Source organism: Chelonoidis abingdonii, chromosome 6 (genome assembly GCF_003597395.2).
Source record: "Chelonoidis abingdonii isolate Lonesome George chromosome 6, CheloAbing_2.0, whole genome shotgun sequence".
Lineage (NCBI taxonomy): Eukaryota > Metazoa > Chordata > Testudines > Testudinidae > Chelonoidis > Chelonoidis abingdonii.
In genome coordinates this window covers 58,201,859-58,223,139 of record NC_133774.1, presented here as the reverse complement: position 1 = coordinate 58,223,139, position 21,281 = coordinate 58,201,859, and the positions used below count along the sequence as shown (strand labels likewise).

The window sequence follows — 21,281 nt, the reverse complement described above, 5'->3', positions numbered from 1 at the left end:
CCTCAAAAAACCACAAACGTTACCCATTCCTCCGTCCCCTTCCTGTAATTCTACTCTTATGCCGTAGTGCTATATATTCCAAGTACCAAGTGGCCTTCCTCTACTGCACGTTTATTCATGCCAGGCCATTATCTTTGTAAAATAATCCTACTTCTGTTGCTTGATCAAGTATTGCTGCTTCTCCACTTTCATGTCTCTTTTAAGAGACCATTCCCATATCTTTCCAAGATCTCATCAAATTCTTCAAAGAGAAAGTTTTCTCCCCTCTTCACCCTTCTTTTTCATCTTCCACATCTCATTTAAGATCCTTGTTCTGTCTTACAAGGGCCCAGAATAATCTAGTTCCTCCTTAACTCTCTATTCTCATCTTCTTTCACTCTCCACTTTAACATCTTTGCTCTTCTCAAACTTGACAACTTTATGTCCTTCTCTCTCATCTTCATGCATACATTGCAATCTGGGATCGAAAGAAGGTTGGGAAACAATCACTTGAGAAGCAAAACAGAACTGCACTGAAACAGTCTCTTTTACAGTAACTTATCCTTGTGCTCCTTCCCTGGGCAAGATTCTCCTTTCTTCCAAATCCTGATTCACCCTTAATCCATTTTGGAATGAGTTTCTCTGATAATCCAAACATTTACTCAATGAAGATGGAAAGTCCTCAGTAATTCAAAAGGGTCGCATGCTCAGTGGCCCTTGTGTCTCACTCTCTTTTTCCTTTCTTGCATCAGCTTTATTTGCCCTCATCCATTCTCCTCCTTCACCATATGCCAGACAGAGGCTTAGTGGACTTCTCCCTCAGTGGACCACTTTGGAACCACATCTCCCATTTTAACTTGCTCTTGGAAGGAAATAATCAAGGCCTGATCCTCCTCACTTGCACCAAGTGTGAACCTGACATAGCTAATGAGAGCAGACAGAAAGGTAGCGCTAAGCCTGGGCCATCTGGGAACCAAAAGAGCAGTTGAAAGGTGATCAGAATTATGCTTGTTGCACTGGTCCTAGAGAGGCTGTTGCACTGGCTGAGGATCAGGCAGAACATTATATGTTATGTCCCACCCTGAGTCCTGTGTACAGGGAGGAGCAAGCAGGTAGAGTACAGCAGCAAAGCAGCTGAAGCCAGAGCTCACAATTTAACATTTTTTATCATTCTTCTAGGATAAGAACATCACACTCAAAATAACTAAACACTAATAACACAAATAGTATCTCTTTCTCCCATGACTCTACACGTGCACAAATGTAGCCCTACAACTGCACATACACCTTTGGTTTTGCTTTGGGTCTCAAGTTTTTAAAATTCAGTCCACTGTGTTAGTGTCTCTCCACCCATCTGGGTCCAGAGGAGGATGGGCAGAGGGTGACTGTGTCAGCAAGGTTTCAAATTCCACCTTGGAAAGGCAAGAGTTAACCATCAGGGCCAGGAAGCAGCTTGAGTCTGTTAGCTTTCCTACAGAATTTATAAGGGGGCTGCTGGGAGTGGTTGGCCAGCCAGTGTGACAGACTTGTCTACACTAGCAATTTACAGCATTGCAAATTTCACGCTCAGTGGTGTGAACCCCCCCCCCCAGCACAGCAAGTTTCAGCACTGTAAAGCACCAGTGTAGATAATGCACCAGCACCATGAGCCTCGCCCCCAGCGCTGATACCTACACTCCTCCTGGAGGTGTTTTTATAGAGTGCTAAGAGCGGTGCACCACGACCACATAAGGCATGTTATAGCGCTGCCACGGCAGTGCTTTAGCATTACCAGTGTAGACTAGCCCTAAGGAAACATTACTGAACTGTTTGTAAGCATCCTGTGGATTCACACTCTATTTCTTTTTTCAGCCTGGTAACAGGCAGGGATGTACTTTTTTTCTTTTACACTGCTGTTATGAAAAAGGAGCAAAGGATGGTGTCTGTTTTCAGTTTGGCTGCAGTCTGGACTGTAGTTTACCACATTTTGGCTCTGAAGAGGGAGGAGCAGTCGTCTCAGGAAGGCAGGAAAGTTTGGGTGAACAAATTGTGATAGCTGTCCAGCCTTCAGGGTCCAAGACCAGGACTTCAGAGAGACAGGTGGATTAGTGTATCCCCCTCACTCCACATCTCTCCCTTAACTCCTGCAAGTCTCACTCTGATGGCACAAAAATGAGACAGCAGTGTAAATGTCTCCTTATAAAACTCAGGGATACTTATGTCAGGCTAAATGTAAAATACAAATATGGCGGTTCCCCAGGATTTACAGAAGATAATAAATGTAGTGGGTCACTGTGTGTCAGATTCCAAACTGACACGATGGGTTAATTTCACAGAGTAGCACCAAGGATGAATTTGGCCTAGGGGGTAGCTAAATTCATTTTTCTGGGTTTGCTATTGATTTTTTAGTGTTGACAATATGCTCAGTGTCATACAGCACACAAAAATAAAAATAGTCCTTTTCCCAAATTGCTTACAATTATATAAATATCAGAGTTGTTATTATCAAGCTAAAAGGCACATAGAAAATATTCCAGAGATGGGATAGCTTGGTGTTGGGGAAAAGGGATTGTTTTTCTCTCTTCTTGTGACTACTGCAAAATAAATTAGTTTTTAAGATGGAGTTGAATGAAAGGAGATTTTTCCAAGAGGATCATAGAATTCAGCAGAACTGCAGCCTCTCTCTTTCTCTCTCTCTCTGAGAAACCAACTGATGTCTAGTTTCTGTTGAGCCAGCCCTGCTCACTCAGCCAAGAGACACAAGAATAATACCATGTGACTTCTATCATGTGACTAGCTCTGTGTGATTTGTCTCAATGAACCAGGTATGAACTTGAACTCACTGTGAACAGCAGTGTGTGTATGGGGGGATGGAAACCCAGAGATATTCAGATACAGCAAAAAGCTTTTAAAGACAGTTTGTGATCACAAACAAAACTCGAGCAAGTCTGTTCACTGCTAGTTCATGGATGCAGTTCAGGACACAATTTATACAACACTTGTTTTAAAGCCTTCATCCAATGGAAGATGAGGCAAAAAGCTGTGAGTGTCGGTTGTTGTTTAAAAAGATTCTTTACATATGTTTATGCTTTCTGCTTTGTACTTATAAATAAACCTTGAAATCATACCTGACCCACTCTGATTTTCCAATAAGAAAACCTGTGCTCTGTCTCAAAGATTCTAGTTGTTTGTATCTGGCATCTATAGGAGACAACAACTTATAAGAAATACCTGAAATAATGTAGTATCATTTTCAAGCTATCAAAAAAGCAATCAAAGAACTTGCAGCATGCTATAATTGAGAAAGGTGTAGCTAAGACTGTATGTTATAAACCCACTATTTTTTGTGAACAAAGAATCTTTTTTTTTTAAAACACTTTCAATGGAAGTGTTGGTAAACTCACATTAATGAACTTAATAAAAGTGGACCAGACTCTATTCTTAAATCTCATAAAATTGCCTACATTTTCATGTTTCCTGTATTGGTTCACATTTCCCCATGGAAATATATCAAAGACAGAAATAGAAAAGTCTTGAAATCTTTTTTATGTTTTTGATAAGATACTTTCTTCAAATAACATTTAACTTGAAATAACTCTCCAAGCCATGTAGCATAGTTACAGAGCATTTGTTAACTTCTCTTTCTTCCTTTTCTTCTCGCCATCCTCCAAACAGTTGTTAAAGGCAAATAAAGCAATTGAAATTTCACCTACATAGTAGACAACTCAATTTGTTGTTTTGCTGCAAAGTAATCTATACTTGCCAGGGCATACATTGAAGTTGCTGTGCTTGTTATGATAACTGAGTTACTTCATGCTGAAGTTTCCAGTTGCAGAATTTAAAGATTCATTCCTTTTGGATGGAATATTATAATGTCTTTAATAAAGTTAAGTGTTAATTTGATCTCAATTGCATCTTTTGTTTCTTGAAATGATAATGACATTTCTCTGTTATGTAAAATACATAGAGATGACAACGATCTTTTCTGTTCAAATCAATGTTTCAAGTGAAGTTCATGTGAATAAGCTATTGGGTTATCTTGTAAATTCCATAGCTGTACTTTCTATTTATTACATTGTGTAGTTGAAGAAAGTATTTAATATAGAGATATTTCTAATTATTATATACACTAGAAAGCAATTTTAAAAAAATTGGTCAGGAATAATATTTCCAAACTACTGAGATTGACTGAGATTCTTTATCAGATGAAAAGAGAAGACATATACCATGAAAAATAAATTACAGTACTATTTGAGAGAGGAATATTTAATCCATAGGTAAGAAAAAAATACTATAAATATTACCTTTCTCCAGAGAAAGAAAACTTTGATGAATATAAAAGACAGATTTCTTTCATCATCATCTTTTTCTTCATTTCAGTATTTTTTGTGTTATTTATTACTTTGCCAAATGTTTACTTTTCTTTAGATTTTTATAAAGGAGGGGGAGGGGAAGGATAGGTCATGTCTATGCTGAGAACTAGTTTCAATACTCTTTATTGTTAAGGATGTAACCAGATGCTTACCTAAAATGTTTGATCTTCTGTCTTTCAGTGGAAAGCTCCTTTTTAAACCATAGATAAACCTAGGTCAAGAGAAAGGCATTCTCTTGCTTTATGAACAGAGGAAGTAACCTGGGTGCATGTTTTAGAGATATCTTACTCCCCACATAGGAATAAAGCTAAATCTAGAGCTGGTTTCAGGTTTAATATCTTTCATTGAAAGCCGGACCTTCTGAAATCCAATGCAAGGTAGAACTCACAAGTGGGGATTTTGTTTTGTGAGGGGCTAATTTCACAAGTCAGTTCAGCTGTAAATCCATATTCCTTCCCCACTTGGTTTATATCTGTACAATTGCTATAATGCAGTGATAGAGTTTTATGAATATTTCTTATACACCTTTTACATAGGTTTAAATCTGATATAAATTAACTTTATTGTACTTAATGTGATTTATACCAATCAAGAGGGAACTAGAAAATTCTTTCTTTGGTGTACAACTGCAGGAAAGTTTGACATTAAATGATATTAACAGTGTAGTGACAGCTTTTATTTAGGTGCCGCTGTTAAGGTACAATGGTTGTTTATTGAATATTTGATCTAACATATATTTAAACCAAAATAAGATATACTGTTGATAAACATTTATATAATACCTATTAGGAGCTATTATTTTATGCCTCCTTCATGTTATGACTACACCATCCACACACACCTGACAAAATGTCTACCTATTGCACACCTATTCTCCTTTTTAATCCTTTTGGCCCTTGTCCAAAGCAGAAGTTTTCCATTGACTTCAATGTTTTATTAGATCACTCCCTAGTGCATCCACCCTAGGGTCCAAAATCTACACATTTAGAAACACAAGGTGGGTGAGGTAACATCTTTTACTGAACCAACTTCTGCTGATGAAAGAGAGAAGCTTTCAAGATACACAGAGCTCATCTTCAGGTCTGGGAAAGTTACTCAGAGTGTCAGAGCTAAATACAAGGTGGAACAGATTGTTTAGCATTCTAAGGGGCCATTCCAGGTGAAGTGACATTTTAATGTCTTTGTAGTCACAGGACAAAAATGGGGTGGTTAGTGTGTTACAGATTGTTGTAATAAGCCATAAATCCAGTGTTTTTATTACGAACATGATTTTTAGTGTCTAGCAAAGTTATGAGTTTAAGCTCCCAGGCTTGTCTTTGAAGGTGATGTGCAGGTTTTCTTTGAGGATCAGGACTGAGAGGTCAGATATGCTGTGATCATTTGGGGAGAAGTGTTTGCGCACAGGTGATAAGGTGTTTTTGTCTTTTAGCATTTTTCTGTGTGAGTTCATTGGAGATCCTAGTGATTGATTGTCTGATTTCACTGACATAGCTGCTATTGAGTCATTTAGTGCCCTGGATGAGGTACACCACATGTTATGATAGGCATGTGTAAGACCCATGGATCTTGAAAGTTGTATGGGGGGGGGTATTGATCATTGTAGCAGTAGAGATATGTCTGCAGGTTTTGCATCTATTGTTATGGCAGGGTCTGGTGCTGGTTTGAGTTGACGAGTCAGTGGGGAGCTTCCACCTGATGATGAGCTAGGTGAGGTTGGGGAGTTATTTGAAGGCCAAAATAGGGGGTTAGAAAAAGATTTGGTGCCCATCAAGTATGGGTTGTAACTGTTTACTGATAATCCATATGGGTTCCAGTGTGGGATGGTAGGTGACAACTAGGGGTGTATGCTTGGACTTTTTGCCCCCCTGTATTTCAGCAGGTTCTCTTGGAGTATTTGGGTGACCTGTTCCATGATGTGATCTACTTCTCTGGTGGAGAGTCCTTGTTTGGTGAAGGTGGTTTTATGTGTGTTAAAGTATGTATTCTGAGTTTTCTCCTTGGAGCATATTCTGTGGTATATGAGTGCCACACTTTGCTTACGCTCCACAATTTGTACAACATGCCAATAGAATGAGTTGCAGCTTCCTTACACTCAATCGGTCAATTCCTTAACCTCCATATTAGCACCATCATGAAAATGTGAATGAGGGTTTCCACCAGCCTACTCTTTTTTGCACAATACCCGGCCAGAGTGCTACCTATGGGCAGATAGTGTTTATATCCTAGAAGCTCATACTTCCTTCTGGTCATTAAACTTTTAAGTGTTTCAGATAACCTAGCAATGTCTTAAACTGATTCTGTGCCATTCTGAAGCTTCAGAAAAGCCACAAGTCACTATAAGTACCTTGAAGATGATTTGTATGAGGCAGTGAGGTCTAAGAGACTTGTCACGGTCAGTACTGGCTAGTTTTTAATGGATAAGGCACTACTGTTGCTGAAAAAGTAACCTCCGAGTGCCGTGAAGAGGTCACTATTTTTCTCTATTTTATTACCATTGAGCACATAAAAACATAGTAGGAGCTTTAAGTACACAAATAAAGACACTCTCTCTTCCCCAAAGAACTTACAAACAAAATTCATACAGAACACAAATGAGGGTTGTGACGTGTTGGACCCCCATTCTGGGGTGCCACCTGATGTACTGGGGTCCCACTGAGCCTACCTGTTCCGCCAGTCTGGGCTCCCTCATCCTGTCCTGCTACGCCAGGCCTTCAAGCTTCCTCTAGCATACACACAGGTAGAGCCACACCAGATACTGAAATCAGTTCTGTGTGGGAAGACTCAGCCTGGGGATTGCCCAGCACTCAAGTTCACACACCCTCTGCAATGTAAACTCCAAATTGTCTTGTCTTGTGCTGTATAGAGAACTATACATCATAAGCTTATGAAATTTACTCACTCCCTCAATGTGGAAGAACATATGCACAACTTTTGCCTCTCCCCTGCAGTTATGAGTTACACAAACTGATTATAGAATAAACAAAAATCAAGTTTATTAACTACAAAAGGTCGATTTTAAGTGATTATAAAGGGTAGCAAACAGAACAAAGCAGATTACTGAGCAAATAAAATAAAACACGCAACCTAAACTTAATACACTAAATTAACTAGTAAATAGTAACAAATTCTCACCCTAATTTGCACCGTTTCTTGATGGTAAACTGCACTGCTTGCAGCTTAAATCTGCGGGTATTCCTTTCACAGGCTAGATCTTTCTTTTCAGCAGCCTTCTTGGGCAGAGAGGCAGTGAAGAAGAAACTAGATTAACTCACTCCCCAGCCTTAAATAGGATTTGCATATGGCAGGAATCCTTTGGTTCCCAGTTTGACCCCCACCCCCTCTGGGTGGAAAAACACTAGAAGTCCAAGATATTGTCCGGTACCAGGTTACATGACCACCTGAACCTGAAGTGTCAAAGCAGCATCCCAGGAAACTTCTCAGTAAGGAGGGAGATTAGCATCTTCAAAGTCCTATTGTCCTTCCTAATGGCCCATCCAGGCTGATTGCACATTGTCTGGTGAGCATTCTCCAAGTGTAAACACAGTTGTAATTGTTACATATTCAATACTTTTAACTTTAGATACAGAAATGATACATGCATACAAATACAGCAATTATATTCAGTGAATCATAACCTTTCCCATGATATCTCACATGACCCCTCTTGCATAAAATATATCTTAGTTATGCCATATTCATGTCATAAGCATATCTATGAAGAATATGGGGCATAGGGTCACAAGGGTAATAAACAAAGGGTGGAGAATGGAAGATGTATAACAAGGGTTGAGTACAAAGAACACTCAATTGCTCAGCTAAGCTGTATACATCGTGACGATTCCCTTATATTTGTGCTATATTTTTCCTCCACCCAACTCAGAGGTGCAAGTACATGTGCTTCATATAAAGAAAAGCAAAAATATACTTTCAGCTTCAAGCTCCTTTTTTGTTGATTTAAAGAACAAACAAGAAAGAACAAAAGTAAAATCTCCATGAAAGAGCATATAGTGTGTGTCAACTCTGTACTGTACACAAAATGGAAGCAGGGAGAGGGATTTGAAGGGGCAGTAGGAACACACACACAAGCAAAAAGTCACTACATACCAAAGTACAGACACCACATCAACTCTTGTGGAGCTTTGTTTAAGTATGCAAGGCAATCCTAAATGCCTATGAATTTGGGAAGCACCAGATATCTGAATCCCTGAAGTTGTATGCTGGATTTAGGGCCATATTTTCAAAACAGCTCATGGACAGATTTTCAAGTGCTCAATACCCACAGCTGGAGCCAGATTTTCAAAAGTGCTCAGCATCAGTCATGTCCCACTGTGACGCTTTTGGCTGGATTTTTAAAAAAGAACATTTGAAAATCTGGCCTCCTATTTTGGGGGCTAAAAGTAGCTGAGCTCCATTGAAAATCTGGACCTAGGAGGCTAAAACAGCCATGGTGGTAGGATAAAGCTAAACGCACACCTGCCAGTGCCTCATGACAAAAAGTAGATTTTAATTTGCATAAAAGTACACAACCTTGTGTAAATTAAGTTAATATGAATAAACCTCTGCTGGACAATGCAAAGGGTTCCCGCTTCTCCTTAACCCCCAATTAATAATTTCTGTGCCACTCCAGCCCCATCTCTATCTGTTCTCCAACCCCACATCAGTTCATTTTGCACCTATCCCATCCCTACATCAATTAACTATATACTTCCCAGCCCATCTCATCAGTCCCATATCAGTTTTGAGCTCCCAGTCCCAAATGAATGGTGCACCTCCCTGCCGATCTGTAAACCCTGCATTACAGCCCTCAGATCCATTAATTTTGGCCTGGGGAGGGGTTCACCTCCACTCCCAGGCTGAGGGGCAAGTTCCATGGGCTTTTAACCACCCTCCCTTCTCCCACACCTGGAGTGACAGGGAGGAGAACAGGGAAGTGGGGAGGAGCAGAGGTGTGCTAAGTTATTGTTCACAGGAGGGGATGGGGAAGTAGAGAATAGATCTTCTGGGCTTTTTCCGCTTCCCTCCCCCCACCGACCCCTTTACAGAAAAATCCCTGTGGGTTCCTGAGGTGAGGAGTGGGATGAAGGAAGAGCTCTGGCTGCCACATCTGATTGGTTGCATTTCCCAGGAGGCAGGGTGGTTGGGAAGGCACTCAAGTCATTGTCAGTCTCTTCAGATCCCATCAACTGATGGGCTTTTCTCACAAAACTGTAGGCAGATCTGAAAACCCCTAGTCCACCAGGTAGTTAACAGGTGGACCGTGGGCCAAATCCAGACTGCCACATGCTTTTGAACAGATCCCGAAATCTTTTCATTTACTTATTATCATTATTGTTATTATTATTATTTTCTCTGGAGGCTGAACCTTGACTATGCCTGTAACCAAGAAATGTGGACCTTGACAAAAAATAGACTACCCCTGGCCTATGAGGAAAACTGCAGATTTGGCAGATCTGGGAAAGGAAGAGTTGTTTCTCGATATTGCCAGCCCTGTAGCTTCAACAATCATGAATCAGTTCCCCCAAAATCATAAGATTGGCTTAAATGTTATGAGATTTTGCAAAGTAATAAATGTTGAGTTCTGTTTATTTGTCTTTAGAATAAATGTCTTTAGTGTCTGAGCCTTTAGAATGCAATCAGGTCACATTTTCAAGTTTTTCTCTACAACCATGAGGGCTACATTATTTTAAATGAAACTTGAGATTCTTACACAATCTCTTGTCTCCAGGAACTGGGGCTTTAAGTAAAGAATCAAACATTATCAGACTCATAATAAAACTGTGGAAGTTAGCCATACTGTAACAACAGAAGCTAAATCATGGAGTATGGCTAAATTACACAGTGCAGATCAAGAGGTGCTGTACACAAGTGGCTTGTCCTCCCCTAATCCTGCAGTAGCTCTGTGTAGGGCTGTATAGCTTACCATGCTGCAATACCCCCCAGGGGCCAAAATGAATCCAAGAACTAGTGTGGTGCAGGGGCATCTGGACCTCACCCCCTTTCATCTGTAATGCCTCTTTTTCTCTGCTATACAGACCACACTGGGGGGATGTAAGAGCTCTTACATAGGCTCTAGACCATGATGGGAGGATCACCTTTGCATTAGGTACCAAATTACAAAAACAGCGCTGTGTAAAGCGACCACGTGGCACTGGAGAATCTGCCTTATTTAGTTTTCAATGCAATCCAGACTCCAGAAAACCTGGGGAATATGGATGTAAGCAGAGTCAGGATGAGCTCTACCCTGACATCTGGTGGAAAGAATTTCAGAGAGTGTATTTGCATAGGCACGCCTATCCCATCCCAGACTGCCGAGCTGTGGGACTGCTTTGTGACAGAAATGACTCAACCTCAGTTGGGTGGTACTTGCTAGACAAGGGACATGGGTTCCAAAACCCAGTGAATTGAGAGAGGCTGGGGACAGGTATTTGTGCCTGGTGGTGTAGTCTCCTTGCGGAGCCAGAAGCACCAGTTTCACCCCTTCCTCCTTCTGATCTGGACTGTGGAATGTCCAGAAATTGCATTTTTTTTCCCTTAAGCTACTGTATGACAGGTACGAAGCTGAACTCAGCATTTGGGTAATGGGTCACTAAGCAACTGGGGCTCACTTATCTAGAGCGAAATCAACTAAAAGCTGAAAGGTACTGAGCTGAGACACTGAGTGACTGTGCTACAACATGGGGGAGCTGAAGCTATACTGTGGAACAGACACTGGGAAGTGGAGCAGTTTGCGGGGACGGCTCGGAGCGGATCAACCATGACAAGCTGGTGGATGCGGGAGAGGGCCTTGCAGAGCGGATAGCCTGTGGGACAGGTGGAGGCGGCCCCGCAGAGCTTGAGGCAGTCTTGCAGACAACTATGAGCAGACTCACGGGTATCAGCTGATGAGCAGAGCAGTGGTGGAAGCAGGAGCAGTTCATGTGCGTGAGATCGGCGGAGAAGCAAAGACAGAGTGGAATGGCGGTAAATGCAGAGCAAAGTTCGTCAGAAGGCAAAGGGCGAGAGCGCATGTCCAGTGACGGGTGTGCTCGAGTAGCGGTCCAGAGGCGAGGCTTGGCCGCCGCACCACGTAAGGTGCATCCTTTTTCTACCCAAGGTGGGGGAAGGGGACCTCGAGTACAGATGACTCTATGAAGCCTTTGGCGCTGCAACTGACCCCAGCACAGGAGAGCTTTTTAGTCCATTTGTGGGAACTTTGGACTGTGGGATGTATTGGGGGGTTGCTGGACTCAAGAGCCCAGGGGAAAAGACACACTCCAATTTCCTGGGTGGGTCTTTTGCGCTTTTGGGGTTTGCGTCAGGAGGACGCTAGCGGTCTGGAGTGTCTTCTCTCCCAATTTAGTGCTTGTTGCTCTATTCATGTAATTACTTTGCTGGCTTACAACCGAGACTCTGGGCGTGCCCTGGCGACGAGGGGAACACATGCGCTTTCTCGCTAGGGGTACTAGGGAAATTGTGGGGTGAAAGATCTTGGTTTGTTCCCCCCTGGCTGTTAAGTGCAGCACTGGGTGGGGGCTCGAACTGGTTTGGCATTGTGTTATTGAAACAGAACCCCTGGATACTGAACCCGGCCCTTGTTGCTGCCAAATTCAGAGGGGCAGAAGGGTTACATGTACCTCTCATGCCTCACAGATGTGACACCTCTTCTCTAGGCTCGTGAAAGGAAAATGCCATTCCTGTTGTGCATTTCTGGCAAAACAACTGATATCACATGACTGGACAGAAAAATAACTTTAAATGTGATCTAGTGAAACAACTTTTTTTTCCCTGAGGCAAAGAGAGAATAAGCTATGAAACAGAGTTGAAATAGTTACCAATTTCTTAAGAAAAAGAAAGAAAAAAAGACATTCACTCCCCTTTGCCATCAAAACAGACACACAACATTTATTTTATTAGGTCCCAGTCCTGCAGTTGCTAGCAACTGGGTGGATTGCTAAAGCCCCGAGAAGCACCACTAAAGATTAGGTTCAGGCTCAATAGTCTTCCTGTGTGGATCACAATGTAGCATCAGGTCGTTTGTGATGAGCTCCAGCCTGCATAACAAGAGGGGAAAATGACAGAATTTAGCAAGATAGTTTACTATTTTAATTTACTATCACATATACAAGGGCAATATTCTTTTTTACATTTGTATAACAAAAGCTCTTTCAAAATACTGTAGTCTTAACTTACAAAGTAACTAAAAGGTCAGAAACCTAGTGCTGCAGAACATTGACCTACAGTGATACTGATACAGTAGTATCCCAATCCTATACTATTTAGATCAGAGGATTCTGACTTCAGAAAAACATAATATAGATTATGTAAAGCAAACATGCCAGCGCTTAAAAAGCTGCTATCTGTAGAAAAGCAAAATGCTCAAACTCCAGACAATCATGAACATTGGACATTGAGCAGCCAAACTGAAATTTTCATTGAAAAGCAAGATTAAAATTTGGAGAGCATTTTAAAAAACAAACAAACATCTAATTTTCAGAGTGCATAAAGAAATAAAATTATCTGGTTTTCCAACAATGCCTTTAAGTACTGAAGAAATAGGACTGGTATCCTTGAAAGTATCTAAGTAGTGTGTTGAAATCTCATTGTTTCTTTCTTTCTTTGCTCATGCCTTCTTATCCCTACTGTCATCAGGGGGAAATGATATGGGGTGAAATAGAAAGCCTGATTCTGATCTCCTTTATCCTATTTTTTTTATGTCTCATACCTGTATCACATTGTGTACACACATGGACCTTGGCAAGTTAAGAGGTATGTCCCTGATGCCAAGACACAATGTAGTTTGTCTCATGGACAGAAAAAGAAAATGTAGAAAGTGTACGTGTGTGTGTATATATATCTGGGAGCATTGGAGGTGGCTTCAGAAGCAAGGACGTTACTTAATTTATGTAGGAAATATTTTTCTCGTCACTGTTGTCAGTTCAGAGAAGCACCTTCAAAAAGTCAGATTACCAATAGTAGAGAGGAAAATATCCCTACATACTACGGATACCCTAAATCCCGCTGTGTCTGGAGATGTCTGATTTGTCATAAACCATCTCTCTGTTTTTTCTTTGGTGAATTAGTCTCCATCAGCCCTGCATAGCTTCAGCAACAGCACTAGGAGCAGAGGGGATTTCATGGCAAGATGGCCAAGAGCAGGGAGGTGATTGGATGTATGTCTGGATGAGGCTTGGCTGGGGTGGGAAGAGAGGCTGTGCCCATGAAATTTTGCATCCCTACAAAGCCCCATAAGGTTAATTCAAGCTGGAGTGCAGCTAGCTTGTTGAGGGCCCACACTGGCTCTTGCAACTCTTGAAAACAGGAGGCACAAACTGTGTCCCTCTGGTCATGTGCAGGCATCTACATCAGCACAGGGATGAATCTGGCCTAGAGAGTCTCATCAGCTGCTTTATGGTCAAGATGTGTGGAGGGCCAGAAGAGGCTGAGGAGTTCCCTTTTTGCCTACAGACACACTCAGATACTGCAAAGGCACTTAGAGATGCGGGCTATATAAGAACCTAGATAACTTGATCATGGCCTCCCAGACTGTGGAGGCAGCTGTAATCCTTGGATTACACTAGCACAAAACTGAGCCACTTGCATGAGGAAGAGAGAAGGGACTAGAAGGAGAAGAGGCTCAGTCAGAGCCCAATACAATAGGAGGGGTTGAATGGATCCCAAAAAACCTTTGCTGCAAACCTCATTTTAATTTCCTGTGGATGACAAGTGGGAATTTTGGATCCGATAGTTCCCCATCCTTGATGGCTGACCAGCTCTGTCACAGTGGGGATATGGCAGCCCCAGAGCAGCCATCTGGCTGCTGCTGAAGAGTATCTAATCTCCAAATCTGATTTGCATCGATTATACCCAAACCTATAAACTGACCCAGGTTCACTCAAAAATTGGCCCAGGTGTACTCAAAATTCAGCCCACCTTCACTGAAAGGTTCACAATCCTTGGCAGAGTTTTGACAACTCTGGCCCAAATGTCAAATTTCTAATGAAACCTAATAAATTTCACTTGGTTTTGGGTTTCATTATAAAAGTTTTGCACAGCTTTATGTATCTGCTTGTTGTGTTGGCTGTGTCAAATCCATCTAAACTATCATATTACTATTACTTACAGGAATTACTGAAATTATGTAAATGTACTTTACTCTTCAAATATTTCCTTTAGAAATTATCTTCTGCTGTACTTATGCAAAACTTGTAAACAGGCCTATACACCATAAAAGAAAATATATATATATATATACACTGAACACACAGGAAAACCAGAAGCAACTCTAGGCAAATAAAAAGTTGTCCATTTCTAGAAATAAAATATATTTCTCTCTCTCTCTCTGTTGCTCTCCCATCCTCCACCAAATCTTTAGTTCCTGGAAGCCATTTGAAACCGGAAATTAAAGGAAGGTAGGCACTGATTTCCAGTTCTTACATATTCTGATATGTATAGATTCTGTACCACACTCACAAACTACATTATGTTCACTGATAGCACTTCTAGTCCTACAGCATATGTTCAAAGTTCGGTGTTTTGTTGTACAGTATAAGGCAGATAATTCTCAGCTGGTGAGCACCCAGATATCCTGGCAATGGAGGCTGCACACAGACAGGTAGATTAGTTTAGAATACCTTAGATTTCAAACATTTTTTCTGCTTATCTGGAGTTATCTTCCAGTATCACTATCTTGGACAATTAAATACTTGGGTCCTGTAGTGAATAAATTACATATTATTTTCTTCCTTTGAGATAATAAAATAATCTTCCACTTAAAACACATTAAACAGTTTATCTCACACTGCAGTTTACTACAAAACCCAAATGCAGTTATGGATAACTGTTGACAATATCAATTTGTTAATGTTGTATGACCCAATCCTGCAGCCCCATGTGAACAAGAACTTCAGGATCAGGCCTGGATCATTAAATAAACATGAACACTAGAAATTTAGGCATAAAGAAAAGCCATGGAATCTTATAGAATTAGGATCCTATCAGAGATTTTGCTGTAGACACCAGAAGTTAAGTTTTTTATTTGAAAAGAAAAATGAAGTTTTTTTTTGTTCTGGTTGAAAAGTTAACCTTCTCAGTGTAAACTGATACAGTGCCATCTTATTGACTCTCCTGTCTATATTGAGGCTATAACAACACCAGGAGAGGTGTGAACTTTCATATTCATTTTAACAGAATGTTAACTTTGAATCTTAATAATGGCCTCCTAAATGTCAGCACTATTAATTACACTTTGCAAATCCTATCTGCCCCCTCCAAGGATTAGAACCTCAACTAGGTGATAGTTGAGTTGAGAAGATCATCACTGTCTTACGTTGAGGAGAGTTACTTGACATTGTGTTATCTTAGATTTATCAGAGGAGTAGCCATGTTAGTCTGGATCTGTAAAAAGCAAGGATGAGTCCTGTGGCACTTTAAAGACTAACAGATGTATTGGAGCATAAGCTTTCGTGGGTTACATGCATCTGACGAAGCGGGTATTCACTCACAAAAGCTTATGCTCCAATACTTCTGTTAGTCTTTAAGGTGCCACAGGACTCATCTTAGATTTAGTTACCAAATATATTTATATTATGAACAGTACATGCATCTTGCATATCTTGTACAGAAACAATATATATTTTGAGTAAATAAAATAAAAAATAAATAAAAATAAGCAGACACTTTGCTGAGGAATGGCCTGACAGATACATCCAGTGCAATTAGATATACCTTGCATGTTTCATTTATCTGAGGGTGATCTAGCATATCATGTGCATTTTCCAGCAGCAGCAATAGTATAGGAAGATAAACTATTACTTGGAAGATGTCATTTCCATTTTTCTTTTGACAATGAGTGGAAAACCAAACAAACTAAAAAGCTATAAAAGTCAGCAGTCAATTACATTTTAAAAAATTTAGTACAATGTTTTATATTTTCTCTGTTTTACAGGTGAACTATCTAAATTGATACAAAAGTTCTTAACTTCCCCATCTGAATAGGCCAAATAGAATTGTTCTGATCACATCACAAATTACAAGACTGTAACTACTGGTTGGAAAACACGGCCACCATTATACATAATAATAACAGTAACCTGGCGGGAGAGGAAGGGCAGGATGTCATTGTCAAGTTCTAATCTCACTGTTTTCCATGGAATCCTGCAAAACAGAAACCATCACCTCAGAGACAGCAATGTTACTTAGGATATGTCTACACTGCAATTAAAAACCCACGGCTGGCCCATGTCAGCTGTCTTAGGCTCACAAGGCCCAGGCTCTGGGGCTGTTTAATCACAGTGTAGATGTCTGGGCTCAGGCTGGAGCCCAGGCTCTAAAACACTGCAAAGTGGGAGGGTCCCAGACCTCCAGTTGCCGCCTGAGCCCAAATGCAATTAAGCAGCCCCACAGACTGAGCCCTGCGAGCCTGAGTCAGCTGGCACAGGCCAACCATGGGATGTCTAATTGCATTGTAGACATACCCTGTGTCTCGGTACAACTACATGCTAGACACTCTTGCAATGGAACAACCAGTTCCAGACTATGGCCCGGTTTAGATTCAGAACAGACCATTGCAGAGGCATGCCTATAGTCCCAAGCCAAGTAATTAGCTGAGTTTTATTTTATGAAATTATCAGTTGTAGTTATAGTTGGCCAAATACAGCTGTGCAAACTTGGTGCCATAATTGTCCATCAGATGGCTGATCTGGAAGGCTGGAGAACAAGGGCTTCCATGAAAGCCATGTGGAATGTACAGTACTTGAAAACTGACAGAAAAAAACCTTTTGTGCATCCAGAGAAGCAACTGCAATAACTTAGACATCTTTGGTGCCTGTTCTTTTATATCTGACTCCATTTGCTGACCATCTTCCATCATCCTGTATATGGCAAGACTATCTGCACATAAAGGGAAATCTCAGCCAAGTGGAAAGGGAAGCCATGGTCACCAGAAACCTCAAACTTGTCCAGGTTGTACCAGCTGAGCCATAGTTACCTGTTTTATCTCTGAAACAGACAAATAATTGTATCCCATTATTGGGTCCAAGCACTTTGCTGTTGCCTGGGAAAATAATATTTTCCATCCTACCCGAAGTTAATGGTCAAGTGCCCAAGTGGCGTCAAGCAATCAAATAAGATCTCCACTGCCCTTCAGTGCAAGTGTTCTAAACTGTCTGTCTGCAAACAAGATAACAAAAATACAGTTGTTAACTGCAAGGATCTGAACAGTGCCTAATATAATAGGAATCTGGTCCCAACTGAGGCCTCTCATTGCTACTATAATGTAAAATAATGAGAAATTATAAGACAACATACCTTGCGTTAAAGTAGATGACATTTAAATCACAGGCATTACCTGTTCTGGTTGATTGGTGCTTGTTGATGATACCTGGCAGGCTTGGTTGCTCATCTTGACTCCATTTGTTTTTTAGTAATGCAATTTGCCTAGACTATGACCATTACCAGAATTCACAAATTTCGAGAAAACTATAAGAAGCTGACCAATCTGTGTACCATCATTAGGCACTCTACATGTGTACAAAGTACTCACTGGAAACCAAGCTTCTCCTAACCAGCCAAAGCTGTGTTTATCTTGCTATGTTTGTCTGTTCCAGATATGGGCTGGTCACAGAGCTTGCTTATCCACACCAGATGTGTTCATCGTAAAATCCTTTAATGGGTGATTGTAAGTCCTTTCTCAGATGATTGTGATGTCAGCTCCTGAGTCAGTTTTGAAGTCAATAGTCTTGCCATGAATATTCAGTTTCACTCTCCAGGCAAGCTCTATGTCTTCACAAGTGATAAATCCCAGAAGCAATGGCTCTTGATTGTCTGTAATATGAGTCAGCTCTTTGACTGCTTTGGTATGGCAAACAGCTGCAAGATGTCCATATTTCATACATTGATATCACCATGTGTTTCTGGCTGGACAGGCATTAACTCTTGGGATATGCCTTTTTTCACACATTGTTCATGTAGGCTGGAATTTGTCCCTCTTAGCCTGGGAGTTCTCTCTCCTTGCCTCAAGAGTTTTACAATAATGTCTTTAACACTCAAATATCTGTTTATAACTTCTAAGCTAGTTTCAGATTTTTCAGGTTATTTCCTGCCTTTTGTTCTGTTGTTTGACTAATTCTGTCTGCTTTGTTATTTGTATAGCTGTGACTAGGGTTAAATCTTGTTCACTTGTAGCTGCTGTGAAAGATCTTTATCTGTTAACCCAATAACCAGCCTGTCTCTGATATTTTCATGTTTTGCATTCCCAAAATCCCAGTTTTCAGCCAATGTATGTAGCACTCTTATAAAACATTCAACATTTTTCCCTGGTTCTTGAATTCTCTGATTACAACATGCTCTTTCATAAATCACATTTCTCTGGGGGTATAAAGTGTGCATCAAACATAGCCAGAACCCTTTCATAGTTGTCTTTGTGACAGACTTCAGTGGAGTCAAAGGATGTAAAGATATGTTCTGCTTGCTTCCCCATAGCATAAATTAATGAAGATATCTGTATATCTCCTGTTTCTTTGTGGTGTTTGTTTGCAATGGAAAAACTTGCAAAAATTGTTTCTAGTCTGTCCATTCTGAAGATTAGCCAAAGCTGAAGTTCTTTGGGATATTGAGAAGTGGGATGATGATGTGGTTCTGGAACTTTTGTTGCTGTTTTAATTCAATTTCTGTTCTTAGTTTACTCCTGAGACCATGTCATGTTCTTTTGTACCAGCTATGGACTGGTCACAGAGCTTTCTTAAACACATTAGATATATTCATCATAAGCTCCTTTAATGCTCTGTGAGGTGTTGCAGAGGTTCCTTTAAACAAGGTATTTTACACATAGTGTCACCTAGTGGCTGAATGGTATTATACATTTTTACACACCATTACACATCTGTTCTAAATTCATGCTGCATTAAAGAGGACTTCAATATGTTGCTTCTATGAAATATCTCCATGAATGCCCAATATTGTGTCTCCAAGCATCCCATCTGCTGGACTAGAGGAGTGTGGTGGATGTATGCAGATCTATCAGGGAGTTCCAGATTGTGCTTCTTGCTGCACACCCACAGCCACACTCTGAAAATGAAGACATTGGTACTGGTAGTTCATGTGGGTGTTCCCCTAAATAATGCTTATACTCATAGTTCAAGAGGGAGGAGTCAAACTATGACTACGTAATCAACTGGAGGGGTGGGGACTTCATGCCTTTGTTCTGGGATCCAATGAATGAGGACGGTACCCCCATCATACCCATTTTAGCTTGTTGACTCATGAGCCCAGACAGACTACAGTAAGGGCCTGGCATACTTCCTGAAAAGGGTTGCTGGCCACTTAGGTGTTACAGAAGCTGCAATGCTCCTGATGGCCTTTGTGGGGGGAAGTGCATGGTGTGACACTGGAAAACCAGGCGCCAGCTCATGACAAGGCCCCTAGGGCTCAACTGAACCTTGACAAATACTAACTGCAACCAGTCTGGCTCATCTGTGTACTGGTATTGTTTAAATACATATTAGAGTAATGAGAATGTATTCAGATTTATGAAATGCTTGTAAGTTGTTGCTTGCATTAATCTCACTTATAATATCTGTATCCGATGTTATAAGATAATATTTGTGTTTGTGTAATCCACACACCTCCTCCGTGTGTTGTTCTGTCCCATCTAGTGATGCCGAGACCACTTAGAGAGAGAGATTAGTGAGTCTGCTCTACAGCCATAGCTAAGGTCTATATGGCTTTTAGCTCATGCAGTAGAGGCATATGCACTAAGCGCCAGAGGTTAGATCTCACCCATGGATGACTGGGGTCTGTCGGCATTACATTTGCTCAGTAACTGTAAATCACCAGACAGAAGAAAAGCATTAACGAATCTGAAATAATAGTTTCCAAAAGGAGGTGTTATCTCCTGTCCAACAAAGAAGGCCCATCAACACCAGATGAACAATTGAGGAACATCATAGAACAACAGACTTTGTTTATTGCTCACCACCCCTCTCCTGCCCCCAACCCCCTGCCCTGAAGAGGAGACTTGCAAGTGAATTCCTCCCAACAGCTGAATATGTGACAGGAAGCAGAAAGAGGGTGGGGACGAATAAAAAGTACTAACATTCAGGGACTGTATCTTTTATGCTGCTTGAACTCTGAGGGGCAAGGATTACTAAGCATAAGCAAAAGATCCCCAATGCTTGCCCTGGGTTAGCCTTAAAAGAAATATAGAGCTTGCTTATTATAGAAACTTCTATTGCTTTTTGAAACTTAAGATTGGATCTCATTGTGTGCATATATATTCACCTGCTTTAACCTCGTAAATAACTCTTTTATTTCATTTTCCTTGCTAATAAACCTTCAGATAGTTTATTATGACATTGGCTCCAAGGGTTGTCTTTGGTGTGAGACCTAAAGTAGAATTGACCTGGGGTAAGTGACTGGTCCTTTGGGACTGGGAGTAACCTAAATATTGCTGTGAACTTTGGTATAAGGGATGATCAATCACAAAGATAAGCTTACCAGGGTGGCAAAATAGATTTGGAGTACCCAAGGGGATTGTATGTGACTCTATGTTAAGGTTGTTATATTGCTTGAGGATTTTACACTTGCTAATTGGTTGGTGATGTCTAAGTAAGAACTCACAACCAATTTGGGGTTTGTGTCCTGTGTTGTAGTCTGCCCTGAGATTTGTACCCATGTCTTGAGCCACTCCTGGACAGCTTGACCCTGGCATAGTCTTGGCAGGAGTCACATACCACAGGTCAATTAAGGTTATAGATCATAACCCCAGTGCTGTTAAAGTTTAAACTTGACATTGAGAGTTTTAAAGGTTAAAGAATAGACACGATGAGTGATATGATGGTCTTGAGAGAAAAGATTTTGAACAATTATGTCGGGACAAGGCACTATCCCATAAAAAGGTAACCCCAGTTCAGGACCTGAGAGCTTTGCTCATAAGTTTTGATGAAAGGGAGCCTGATGGGGAGAGAGAGAAGACCC

At 40.9% G+C, this 21,281-nt stretch overlaps 2 long non-coding RNA genes across 7 annotated transcripts in view; one reads left to right on the top strand and one right to left on the bottom strand.

Moving 5' to 3' along the window:
• Positions 1–21,281, top strand: part of LOC116827397 (uncharacterized) — a 164,917-nt gene that overhangs the window by 116,403 nt on the left and 27,233 nt on the right. The window lies entirely within an intron of this gene.
• LOC116827398 (uncharacterized) overlaps positions 11,962–21,281 on the bottom strand; it is a 72,791-nt gene continuing 63,471 nt past the window's right edge. The window contains exon 3 of the long non-coding RNA XR_004374291.2: positions 11,962–12,361. This is a non-coding gene — a long non-coding RNA (uncharacterized LOC116827398). The remainder of the gene's footprint in view (positions 12,362–21,281) is intronic.